The sequence below is a fragment of the Mesoplodon densirostris genome, chromosome 15 (genome assembly GCF_025265405.1).
Source record: "Mesoplodon densirostris isolate mMesDen1 chromosome 15, mMesDen1 primary haplotype, whole genome shotgun sequence".
Classification (NCBI taxonomy): Eukaryota; Metazoa; Chordata; class Mammalia; order Artiodactyla; family Ziphiidae; genus Mesoplodon; species Mesoplodon densirostris.
Genome location: NC_082675.1, coordinates 76,698,176 through 76,710,333, shown reverse-complemented (window position 1 = coordinate 76,710,333; position 12,158 = coordinate 76,698,176).

Below are 12,158 nucleotides of genomic sequence, written 5' to 3'. Positions count from 1 at the left end.
TTCTGAAAGGGCCTAATGTATATATATTATTTTACAGATCTCTGCATCAATGATAAGTACTATTGGGTAGTAAATCTGACCCAGCCCAATTCTGTAATAACCAACTTTTTTTTTTTTTTTTTTTTGGTATGAGGAAACATCGAAGGACTATCTCTTCGAAAACTCTGTAGAATAGAGAAAATTCTCTTTTTTGGATCATACTTATCAAAGATAGAACTCAAAATATATACTCTAATGTATTTCCTTTAATGTCTGTGTTTTGTATGTGGACATTTTGTCTAAGCATTATTATTATTACTATTTTTTGGTGGTACGCGGGCCTCTCACTGTTGTGGCCTCTCCCGTTGCGGAGCACAGGCTCCGGACGCGCAGGCTCAGCGGCCGTGGTTCATGGGCCCAGACGCTCCGCGGCATGTGGGATCTTCCCAGACCAGGGCACGAACCCATGTCCCCTGCATCAGCAGGCGGACTCTCAACCACTGCGCCACCAGGGAAGCCCTAAGCATTATTTTTGATGATTTTCTCTGTCTACTTTTAGCATCTTGTTTTTGGATTCTAAGTGAGCAGGTGCATGTGTGTGTGTGTGTGTGTGTGTGTGTGTGTGTGTATGTATGTGTGTGTGGAGGGGGTGCAAATGTCTCCTCTCCTGTTTCCACTGGGTAAATTTTCTGGAAAGAATGAGCTTTGAGGAAATTTTGAAGAATTTTAAGACTGTCCCTTATATTCCCCCATCTCTTACAAACTAGACATGCATTCTTGCCAATTAAAACCTATCTTTACCTATAAGTGTGATCTGAAGAGCTCAGGAAAAAAGAAGGCATTCTGTGGAATCTTTGTAATGAATATTTTGTAGGCCGTTCAGTTGCCTCAGCTTTCATCTCTCTTTGCAGCCCACTTTGGCCTCCTATACACCAGTGCAAAGCCCTCACGTTCTTCCCTTCCGCGGGACACGTACAAAAGTGGCTTCTGGATGTCTAGGACCTGTGGAGTCCTTGGTGATCCTGTGAAAGCTCTGGTGGTCCACGTGCCCCTTTCACATTCCCCCTGACACACCTGAAACTTCAAAGCTTGACATGCCTGTAAACTCTCTTCTGTGTTAAATAACTTGATAGGTACAGTTGATTGGAAAGCACTTTATTCCTGCTTTCTCACGGCAGAATGCATGGAAAATACCCCCTGCCTAACTTTTCAGGAAGTAAAATCTGGGTTAGCCAATAGTTACATTATTCTTTTCACAATTAGAGCTGTTTATACAAGTGAGGGGAAAATCGGTTCTGTCAGAAATATTAACCAGTCTGCAATTATTGTAAATAAAATGGTTCTCATATTCATTTTTTTCCCTGTGGGATAAGAATAGCAATGATGTGTTTGAAGGTAGGCTAATTGCTGTTGTTCTTATCAAGGAAGAGGCTAATATATGTATACATGTGTGTATAGGTCTGCTTTGGAAGACCACATATGCCACACGAAGACTACATTCGTGGAAATTGACTTCTGTGTTAAATGAGTCTTTTAAAAGTTTTTTTCCCCCCATCCTGCCTGAAGAAAGTAAACAGCTTGGTAATGAACACAGTAGGAAGAAATTAAAGTTGTACATAAAATGTGCTCTCAGTGAATTGTTTATTTCTTTACTTAGATTTGTTGTGATATTTAAAATGTAGGGGGAACGGATGGTTACTGCTTTCTCCTTGAAATGAACGGGGCTTTTATGGTCTCCCTCTGATTTCTTTCTTCATTATTCCAGTTTTCCTGAGCTTTCCACGGTCAATGGAAGTACTGCACAGTAAAGCTCAAATGACATCTCTACAGAAGGAGAAAGTCAGTCAGCTAGTGACTCCCCCTGTGAACAGGGGGTGTTTTAATTTTCTGTTGTAGACTCACATCGTTACAGAGGTAAATGGAGGCGGTGGTGCTGTGGTTTTAGGCAGCTAAACTTCTTATGCCATCACTTTTACTTATAAAAAGAGCTTCAAAAATGTACTTAAAAAGAAAGACAAAACTTTGTGAAGAAGATCCTAGGTATTAAAGTGAGATATGACTGTGTACCCGAGGTGCATCATCAACATTCAGTCGGAACACAGCTCAGTGTCACAACATTATCTCACCTCCCAATCAAGGGTCTCTCTTGAGAAATATGAATAAACACATTTTACTTGAGTCAGATCCTTCAGGTTGGAGTATAGAATCCACAGAGAACAGGTGGCCCCAGGTATAAATTGGAGTGAAAAATTCATATGCTGATGGTGTTTTTGACTATGTACAGTTCACGAACAAGATTCCCGTTGTGGAGTCCCATGAAGAAAATATTTTCAGTGCTTCTGTAAACAAACTTTCAACATTCCTGGATCTGTATGTGTATGTCTGTGCTACTGACGAAAGCTTACCAGTGGGGCTCTGTTTTGGAAATGGTGTATAGTATGGTTTTGTATGCTGGGAGATGAGATAGTTCCCTGACCTGAAGTCTTTTTCATTTACTACAGATGTTCCATCTCACTTTTCAACTAGATAGTCATTAAGTGAGTAGAAGCTTCAATCGTCTTTTGTGGCCATCAGCTCACCAGTCTACCCAAAGCTAGCCATCTGTGGAGGTGACCAACTCTCAACAGAACCAGAAGAGGTTGTCCAGGTACCAGATTTCTTGGATTTGGGCTGTGCTCTCACTTGCATTCACCTACTCCACACCTTACCTGCCTCATGACACTGCCCCAAACTCCAAAGTTAACCTTTCTGAAATGGGATATATCTTAAAATCATTACGTAGATTTAATGTGGTCATATTTCCTCTCCCATCCCTCAAAGAAGCTGTTAATAAATTGATGGTGTGTCTAGAATTGAAGAATTACGGCATTACCTTTTTTTTTTGAAAAAAAAAATCAAACAGAAGAAGAACAGAATACTTAATTTCCATGAAGAGTTCTTAGAAAAGGTAGTCATCACTCTTGCTTATTCTAATTTTGATTATTTATTATTCGATGAGTTCCTGCTCCTCCAAGTTCCTCAAAAACTGTGGAAACCCTGAGCCTAAAGGTTCAGCTCTTATGGTGGTCATTCGAGTTGTGATCAGTCTCTGAAATGCTCCCTTTCTCACCACTTGTTCTTTTTGCTCTCCTTCTCCTTCCCACCACAAAACTAGTTTAGGAGAGAGGGAGTGCTGTTTTAAGACATTCAAAAATGGAACTGTGGGGTTGATGTGGCTGAGGGGGAGGTATAGGGTAGCTCAAATGAAGATTTTAGGAACAATATATGGTCTTATATAAGGCTAGGGGTGTGTGAGTGTGTGTGTCTCCACATGTGGGTGAGAGGAATATAACAAAAAATGATAGAAAGCTTGAATTATGTAATTAAGAGCTGGCTTTGAAAAACGTGATCAGTCCCATAATAAAACCTGCTTTGTGTATCCTGTATATACACTGACCCTCTAGCTATAAATTCTCTAGCTTGGGTCACGAATAAAGGAATTTCCACTTTAGAAATCCTTTTGCTTGAGTTCATGCCCAATTCTTTGTTTTTCATTCTCTTTATAATCAATTTTTCCAATTGAGGGTGTCCTGTCTTTCTTTCCATATCCTCCAAGAATGGCAAATAGATTCTTACTGATCCTTTCACACATACTTAGTATCTAGTAAATGTTTTAATCCTAAAGGAGTCAGGAAGTTTTTGACCTACTTTACCCTTCCTCCAGTTTTCACTTTTAATCAAGCTAATGAAACTACATTTCAGTCCATGGGCAACTTTCTTTGACTACACTTAGACAAGAATGATCAATTTTGATTTTTCAGAGTTGTCTCACATGCTCATTAATTTCTAGTCTCAGGTGACATTTATAATTATATTGAATTTGTGCTTGTTTATTATAAAAAAGCATGTGTTTTAAATGTAATTCTTTGGCTAAAATTCTTCTTTGATAAGAAGTTACATGTACACCTGAAACTATCACAGCATTGTTAATCAACTATACTCCAATAAAAAATAAAGAGTTAAAAAAAAGAAGTTACAAATAATCACTACTCAGTGTTTTCTCTTATAGCTTTGACTTTGTACACAACTTTAGGCAGGTAGGACAATTCTGTAGTCTTCCCTGGACCATAAAGATTAATCCATAGGAGGAAGAGTTTGGGGGAAAAAGTTAAGTTTGCTGTCTAAAATTAAGACAATTTATTAATTTGATAAATACTTGAGCATCAAATATGTTTAATCAAAGAATGGTTCGTGAAGCCAAACAAAACTTAGTTTCAGTTTTAGCCCTACCACTTCTTATCTGTGCACTCTTGAGCAAGTGACTTAAGCTCTTTCAATCTCATTTCACCATCTAGAAACTGGAGATAATTATAGACTCTCATGGGGTGATGGTCAGAATTAAGGGAGAAAATATACATGAAGCTCTTAGCACGGTGTTTGGTAAAGCCCTGCGCTTGAAAAATAGTGAGTAGGTGCTTCCCTACTTCAAGGAGTTTGCAGTTTAGTGGGGCAGATACTACCATTAATCCGAGCAGTGGGAATAGTAGTAGGAGTAGGCTCAGGCATAGCACCATTACTAGCAGTGGTGACGACGGTGCTGGAGCAGCAGCGGGAGTGACGGGAGCAATCACAGCAGAAGGACTAGCATATGGAGTGTTTAGTCAACGCCAGGCTGTGTTAAGTGACATACATTTTCTTTGTCATTTAGTCTTTACAAGAATTCCATGGAAAGGTATTCTTTTCCCGTTTTACCAAGAAACAAATGAATACTGGTGTGCTGGGGTCAGCTCCTTCCGGCTATCACTAAAGCCGGTTTGCACATCTCTTTCCAACTCCTTGAAATCAACTGTGGTATGAATATTTGCACCACAGCCATTGACAAATGCCACATAGCGAGTCATGGGATGAACTGGAATTCTTCCTCAGGAGTGACTCTGCAGCACGTGCTTTGTACATGACTAACTATAACATGGATCTGTTTGTGATAAGGGCCCTAAGACCCATAAAAACAAAATGCTACACCAGGTCGGAAGAGGGAGAAACGATTTCTATCAGGGAGGAAAATGTTTAAGGTAGCATATGAACTAGACCTTGCAGGATAGAAAGGAGGGCATCCAAGTGAAAGAAAATGCAAGTGCAGAGATGTGGATGCAGGATGGAAAGGGCCTGTCTGGGGGAGAAAAATAATTTAATTTGCTTGGAGAATGAGGTCGATTCGGGAGGGTAATGAGAGGTAAGACAGGAAATACAGGCAAAACCCAGTAGCTAGGAGCTTTGAATATTGCTGGACTGGAGTGTTTGGAATATATTTAATTGTCCATAGTGAGCAATTAAAGGGTTTTAAGCATGTCAATGTAATTGTTCAAATCTCTGTTTAGCTGTGTTGCTGGAGGGGAGTGGAGAGGGGTGAGGGACTCAGTTGAGAGTCCAGGGAAGCTGGTAAGGAGACCTTCAACCAGGGATGGGGGCGGAGAAGGTCGGTGAGACGTCTGAACTCCTGAGGCAGAGTCTCCAACACTTGCAAACTGACTAGATAGGAAAGAAGCTGGGCGCGGGAAAACAATGACAAGGAAACTTCCATGCTTAGGTGACGGCAGGAAGTTGAGAGGAGGCACTAGTTAGAGGCAAGGGAATAAATTTGATTTTAGACTTAGGGATAAAAAATTCATTCTTTGCCTGATTATTTAAAGAGGCAAGAACTTTCCTTCTCTTTTTAGTCCAAAACTTCAAAGCAGCTTTGGGCATAAAGAATGTGAGTGCCTGCCTCTCCCTTGGAGTAATTCTCGCCACTCCCGGAGCCCGCATGCTGAATCCAGGCTCCCTGATGGGGGTGGGGGTGGGGTGGGGTGGGGCTGGGCCTCCTGTAAGTGGCTTCCTGTGGCCGACTTGAACTTCAACTTAGCTAGGGACTTTTTTGACCTGTCGGTCCCCACATGTTATTCTTTTTACACAGTACTGACTCTCATATTGGAGTCGTGGGTATTTTATCTTTCATTCTCCTAATGCGTAAAGGATGAACACAAAGACGACAACTGGATAATCCGTTAAAGGAAAAGAGAAACCCCCGGAAAACAAAACAAAACGAAGCAAAAGTCTCATTGATATTTATTATTTATTCTGTTAAAGGAAAAGAGAAACTTGTCTTCTAGTACATGCGTTCAAAAACAAAATCTCTCTTTGAAGGAATGGTGCATAATTGGAATCAGGACACCTTGGTAAGACTCTTTCTGGCTCTGCCATTCGATATGTGGCACACGGGTGTTTCCTTAACCTTTCTGAGTCTCAAATATGAGGATGATGATCTTCTTTAAAGGAGTATCACAGATTATCGTACCTATTACTATAGATTAAGTTCTGTTTTTATTTATCTATTTATTTTACTTCCTATATGTTTCCCTTTTTGTCTATCTTTTTCTCAAAGCACCCTCTGCATTTCCTGTCTTGGCTTTTCATTATTCAGTATTGTAATTATTTACTTGTCTCTCTCTTCCCCATACTGTCAGCTCCTGGAAGACCCAGAGAGTGTCTTTTATCCATGTATCCTTGATACCTAGTGTAGTATTTGGCACATACTAGGTGCTTAATAAACATTAACTGAGTACAAACATATTTTTAAGCTATAAAAAGTATTTAATAGCTTGATATTATTCTTTCTAGGTCTTCAGGCTTTTATTTTGAATTAATTAATATTTTTCCATGCTGATTTTAATATCTATTCTTACCAGCAGTGTACTAAGTGGTGTGTAATTAGTATAAAGGCAACAGAAGTCAAGGAAACAGTGAGATTTTACACATGATATTTTTGAACACCAAATGTAATAAACCTTTACATGTCATAAGTGCTATAGACACCAAATGTAATAAACCTTTACATGTCAGAAGTGCTGTAGACCTTGGCATCACTTGTAATGTAAAGAATCCTTTGTAGAGATGCTTGGAAACCTTATGAGGGAATTGGGATTTGAAAAATTACAGTGGCCTAAAATTATGTAATATTTTTTAGTTGTTTACTTAAAAGAATAGGACCATGAAGTTATCTCTGGTGATTTAGCTTTTTACTTCCTTAATTTCAGGGGAGGGGCGAAGGGGCTGATATGCAGTCTTTTTTCTCTAATTCTTTTCAGGGTCAACCTCCACCTGTTCCTTCACCGTTCCCCATGCGCTCTTCATTCGTTGAAGAGTCAAATGGGAAAAAGTAAACCTTGAAAGTTAGTAGAACACACAGAAAAACAAAACAAAAGATACTAAGAGAAGATGTAGGTGAATATTATTTTTACAATACCTTCCCAAAGTATTATCAAAGGTAGTGAAGGAAAATGTTGATAGATTGAACTAAATAATTATTAGAAATTGTTATATTTTTATGTATAAATATTAGGCAGCATGAGTGAGAAAACAAAGGCTTATTATCCTTAGCATATTAAGGAATCTTTATGTTCAGTGTTAAAAATGAGTTATTCCAATAGAATATTATCAAATGATAATAAGAGAAATTCATAAAAGAGGAAATAACATGACCTGTAATATATGATAAACATTTTACTTTCACAATTAGCTGAAGAATACAAGCCATTTTCAACCGATTAAGTTGAAAAACATTAAAAAATAAGCTGGCACTGTTTCTGAGAATGTGGGGAACTGCATATTCTCGTATACTTCAGACAGGATTGTAGGCTGACAACAGTTTTCTTGAAAGCAATTTTGCAATGTGTCATGTCTTTAAAATGAATATGCAATTGATCCTAAGGAAAGAATTATGATATATATTTTATTTGAATTTAAGTGCATTTATATTTATTATAGTATTTTTATTATAGCAAAAACTAGACTAATCTTGATTTCCAACAACATGATTTAAAAAATTATGATATCCCACGCAAAGGGACACTATGTAACTCTGCCTTTGAAAGAAGATCAAGAATTGATTTAAAAGCTGTCCTGAAAAACACCATTTATTATCAACTTCTTAACACATGTTGCCACACACCCTTCAGTTGGAGAAACAAAATTTAGCCACTTCACAGTTTTATCAGAAAGGAAGAAATCTACTCTAGAAATACCTCAAATGAACTAATACAGTAAGTCAAGTTATATTAGAATTAGCTGATCCTAGGCTGATGTTGTCCACTATCTATAGATCTCAACGAACTTTTGAGAAGGTAATTGTAGAAAGCGTTGTCCCTAAGCCCGAGATTCAATATTCTCTTCTCCACCTTGATACCACTTGTATCTTGGATCTCCCCAACAGACCATGACCGGCTGGGCATACACATATGATAAGAGTGGTTATTTGATCTGTAGGTTGCAGCAGCAACCTGTCTCTAATTATATAATAGTAATACAATCATGGGGCAGAGATTGGTTAAATGTCCTCGTTTTTCTGGGCTATTTTTATTCCCTGATTGCTCTTCAGTAGTGTTCTGTAGCTCAGTAACTGGAATCACCTTTCAAGCAAGTGTATGAGGTGGTCTTCATTTGGACTCTGGACAGAGTCCCCCTGCCTCCCGAAAGTCTAGTCCCATTAGCCTCTGTTAGGATTGTTGAATATATACCTGAGTTTGTATTCTTCTTTATGGAGTTCTACCATGTTAACAAGTGATGTATAAAAAAAGAGATTCCCAAATGGCCCAAGGCAAACTGGTCTAAAACTAGGTCCTTCCAAGCAAAGTCGGGTCATCCAGAAGTGACCAGCATTCTCAGGAGGGAGAATTGTTTTGAATCCAGGATCTTCTCAGTCCTTTCAGGCTCATCAGAATCCAGTCTAGTTTTGGCATCAAGGTCATTAGCTAGGCTCAGACCTGGATCAAGAGGCACAAATGTCTCATTCAGTGAGGAAAGGGGGATCCGATCCTCTGATCTTCAATCATCTGACGTTGTACTGGATTATTTTGGCACTAATTCCTGATTTCTGGCTAGCTATTGCTATGAAACAAATCACCTCAAAATGGGGTAGCTTAAAACAGCATTTTATTAGCTTTTGTGGTTTCTGTGGGTCAGGAATTTGGATGTGTGTTGGCTGGGTGGGTCTGGCGTGGTGTTTCTCAGGCCAGGGCTCCCACGTGGGTGCTACTGCTCCCATTCTTAAAGCAGAAGTCACTTCCCCTTTCATGACCCAGCCTCAGAATCCTCTCAGCTTCACTTCTGCTGCGTTCTGTTGGTTACGAGCCACTAGCAAGTCCACACACACAAAGGGAAGGGAATTAGACTCCACCTCTTAATGGGGGAGCGGCAAAGCTCCAGAAGAGCCCGTGGGATGGGAGCTATTATTGTGGCCATTTTTAGGAAATGCAATCTGCCACACCTGGATTGTCAATCAGGCCATTCAGGGCCATTGAGTTCAGAGTGGAAGAACTTTTGTAATCTCAGAATAGCAAAGACAAGTTTTTGTATTTAGAAGGGGATTGGTGGTGGTGGTGATAATTATTCTTTGGTTTAAAAAACATATATAGAACATATTCTGTCCAAATGACCTAATTTCCATTTAGGAATGGAATATGTTGTACAGGGATGGGTGCATCTAAAGGAGGGAGCTCTATGTGAGCTGTACAGACAAAACGTTTGATTATGTCTTACTCAGGCATAACAGATGAAAAGGTATGGTTCTGACTGTTCAGTACTGAGTGTCTGGAGAATTGTTATCAGTGGATCATTCTGAACTTTAGTGCATTGACAAGTGCTATTATATAGGAGTAAGGTCTGTATCAAGTGTTTAATATTCATTCATCATTTTAAGGATATCTAAAGTCATGGTCACTGAGCACTGAGATTTTACCGAAGCGAACAAGTGAAGATGATGGTGATAAAGGATGTGGCTTGGCTTTCGACATGTGGTTCTTTTGGAGAGGTGTTAGAATATAAACAGAGCAATGATGAATACAATAAAATCTAGTAACATCTGGAAATGAGAACTCATTGAACAAGCATAAGATTGGTGGGTCATTGTAGATATTTCCTCCCAGTTTGACTCCTAACTTTTTTCTTTGTTGAGTCTCTTGCTCTGTTTTTTTCTGACCTGGAGAACAAATGGCACTTCTAGCTATCCAAGTAGAAACTCAGAAGTCAGATTCCTTCTGTCCCCAACCCCCCATACCTGGTTACTTAGACCTGTCAAATTCTGCCAGTTCTACCTTCTAAGTCTTTCTCAGATCCATCTTTCCTCTCCATTCCTGCTGTACTTACCATAGTTCTGGTGTTTTAAATTTCATATCTTCACCACTGCGGCAGCCTCATAACTGGTGTCCCTGTTCTAATCTGTTCTCTTATCAGCCAGAGGGATCTCATCAGGCCACTCACCTGCTAAAAGGTCTCTAATAGGTCCTCGTTTCTTAACTGAACTCCTTGATAGGCACTTAAGGATCTACATGATCTGACTCCTACTACCATTCTAGGCTCATCTCCTGTCCCTGCTCCCCTCACTTTTTTGTCCATCAAAATAAACTACAGACTGTATGTTTGAACACTGTCATGCTTTTGCTCAGACATGAATGCCTTTCCCAGGCCCTTCTTTGCTTAGCAGTCTCTCTTCCAGGGAGCATTTATTAATTACCAGGCCTGCCTTTTGTGCCCGCATGCCACTCTATCCATTCTGCCAGCACAGCCCCCGTGGTCTGCTTTCCCCCCTAGCCTGTGAATTCTCTGAGGGTAGTGACTGTCACCTCTGTATCTTCAGAATTAGCACAGTGTCGGCACCAAACAGGAATATAATAAAACATGGAATAGAATTAAATAAAAAGTGAACAACGATTCAGCAATATAACATTCTCATTTCAAAAAGAATCTTGGCACTTGTATGGCAATATTAACAGAGTAGGATCCCCAGGAACCACCAGGTGGGACTGGGATCTTCCCCAGAGCTTTGTCAGTTTCCGAGAGCTACAACCCAAAGAGGATTGGGGAGTGAGATGGGAGCTTGGAGCAGGTACAGAGGAGTCATCAAGACCCTAAAGATGAAACCTACAGTATCCGAGGAAAGAAATCTTTAAGGCTGGAGGAGAAAAAGCCACGGTTCAGCTCGATAACGACATCCAAATTTTAAAAATTCATCTTCACTGAAGATAGTCATCTCCTAGGAATCAGGAGCAGGGAGCATGGCCTGAGTAGCAGAAGAGATTTAAACAAAGACAGATTTTCTGACAGTGAAGTTTAAAATGGGACAGTGTTTATGGAGATTAAGAAATCTGCCCTTTTTGTTGGGCGGGGGGCAGTGGGGAGCAGATAGGGGCAGGAGACTGCAGGGGAGAAGTTTCCCACTGACTTAAGTTTAGGTCTGCCGAAAGTGGGGGATGGAATCGAAGGGCCATAAAGTCTTTTACAAGTCCTTTAAGTCAATGATATTTTCAAATGCTGACTTTACATCATAGTAAGAACATTTCACTCATTTTTGCGTAGGAGAAATGTTGAATTTATAAGCATACAGTGAAAAGAATTTGTGGTCCTTCTCTAGAGAGCAGTCAATTGATGATGATGCTTGATTCTAGCTATTTCTCCTTTTACTTGCTGTAAAATATCAGTGAAGAAAAGAATTTTTAAAAATGACCTGCTGATTGATCTCAGGTAACATTTGTGGCAAGATAGGATTGTTAGCTCTTCTGTCTGGAAAAATTGTGTGCCTCCCTTGCTTTTATGCTGACACTTTCCCCCCTTTCTGATATTTAAATACCATATAGGAGTGCCACAAAGATGTTCAAATGTTACCAGTGGAAACTGCATTAGCAGTTAAAATTCCTGTATATTCTTTTTCTGTCAGTAAAGGAATTGGGTTTCTTTGGAATGGAAAATGCTCTTATGTATCTTTGTAAAATTTAATTTATTATTTTTCTCCTATAATCCCTTTCGTCTTTCCTATACAGTAAAGAATCATTGAAAGAAACCCATATAAACTCTACAAGTTTTTGTTCTTACACTTTAAGGCTAAGAATAGTTTAACGGGAAAAAAATGCATATGCTTTAATACATGTTAAGGAAACAGATTTTGCAAATGTTTTTCTTCAAAGTACTAAAAGTAAATGAAAGGTAAAGATAGAGAGTAACAAGAAAGCCTTATTAATGGGAAACTCATTCTGATAAATCAAACTGATTCCAATCTTAATAGTCGATTTAAATAATGGAATTTGTTAATAGCATCAAATTAGGATTAAAGAAAGAGATAAAAGTCTATTTCCACAAGTTGTTTCAAAACAAGACATTCACTGGCTGATGCC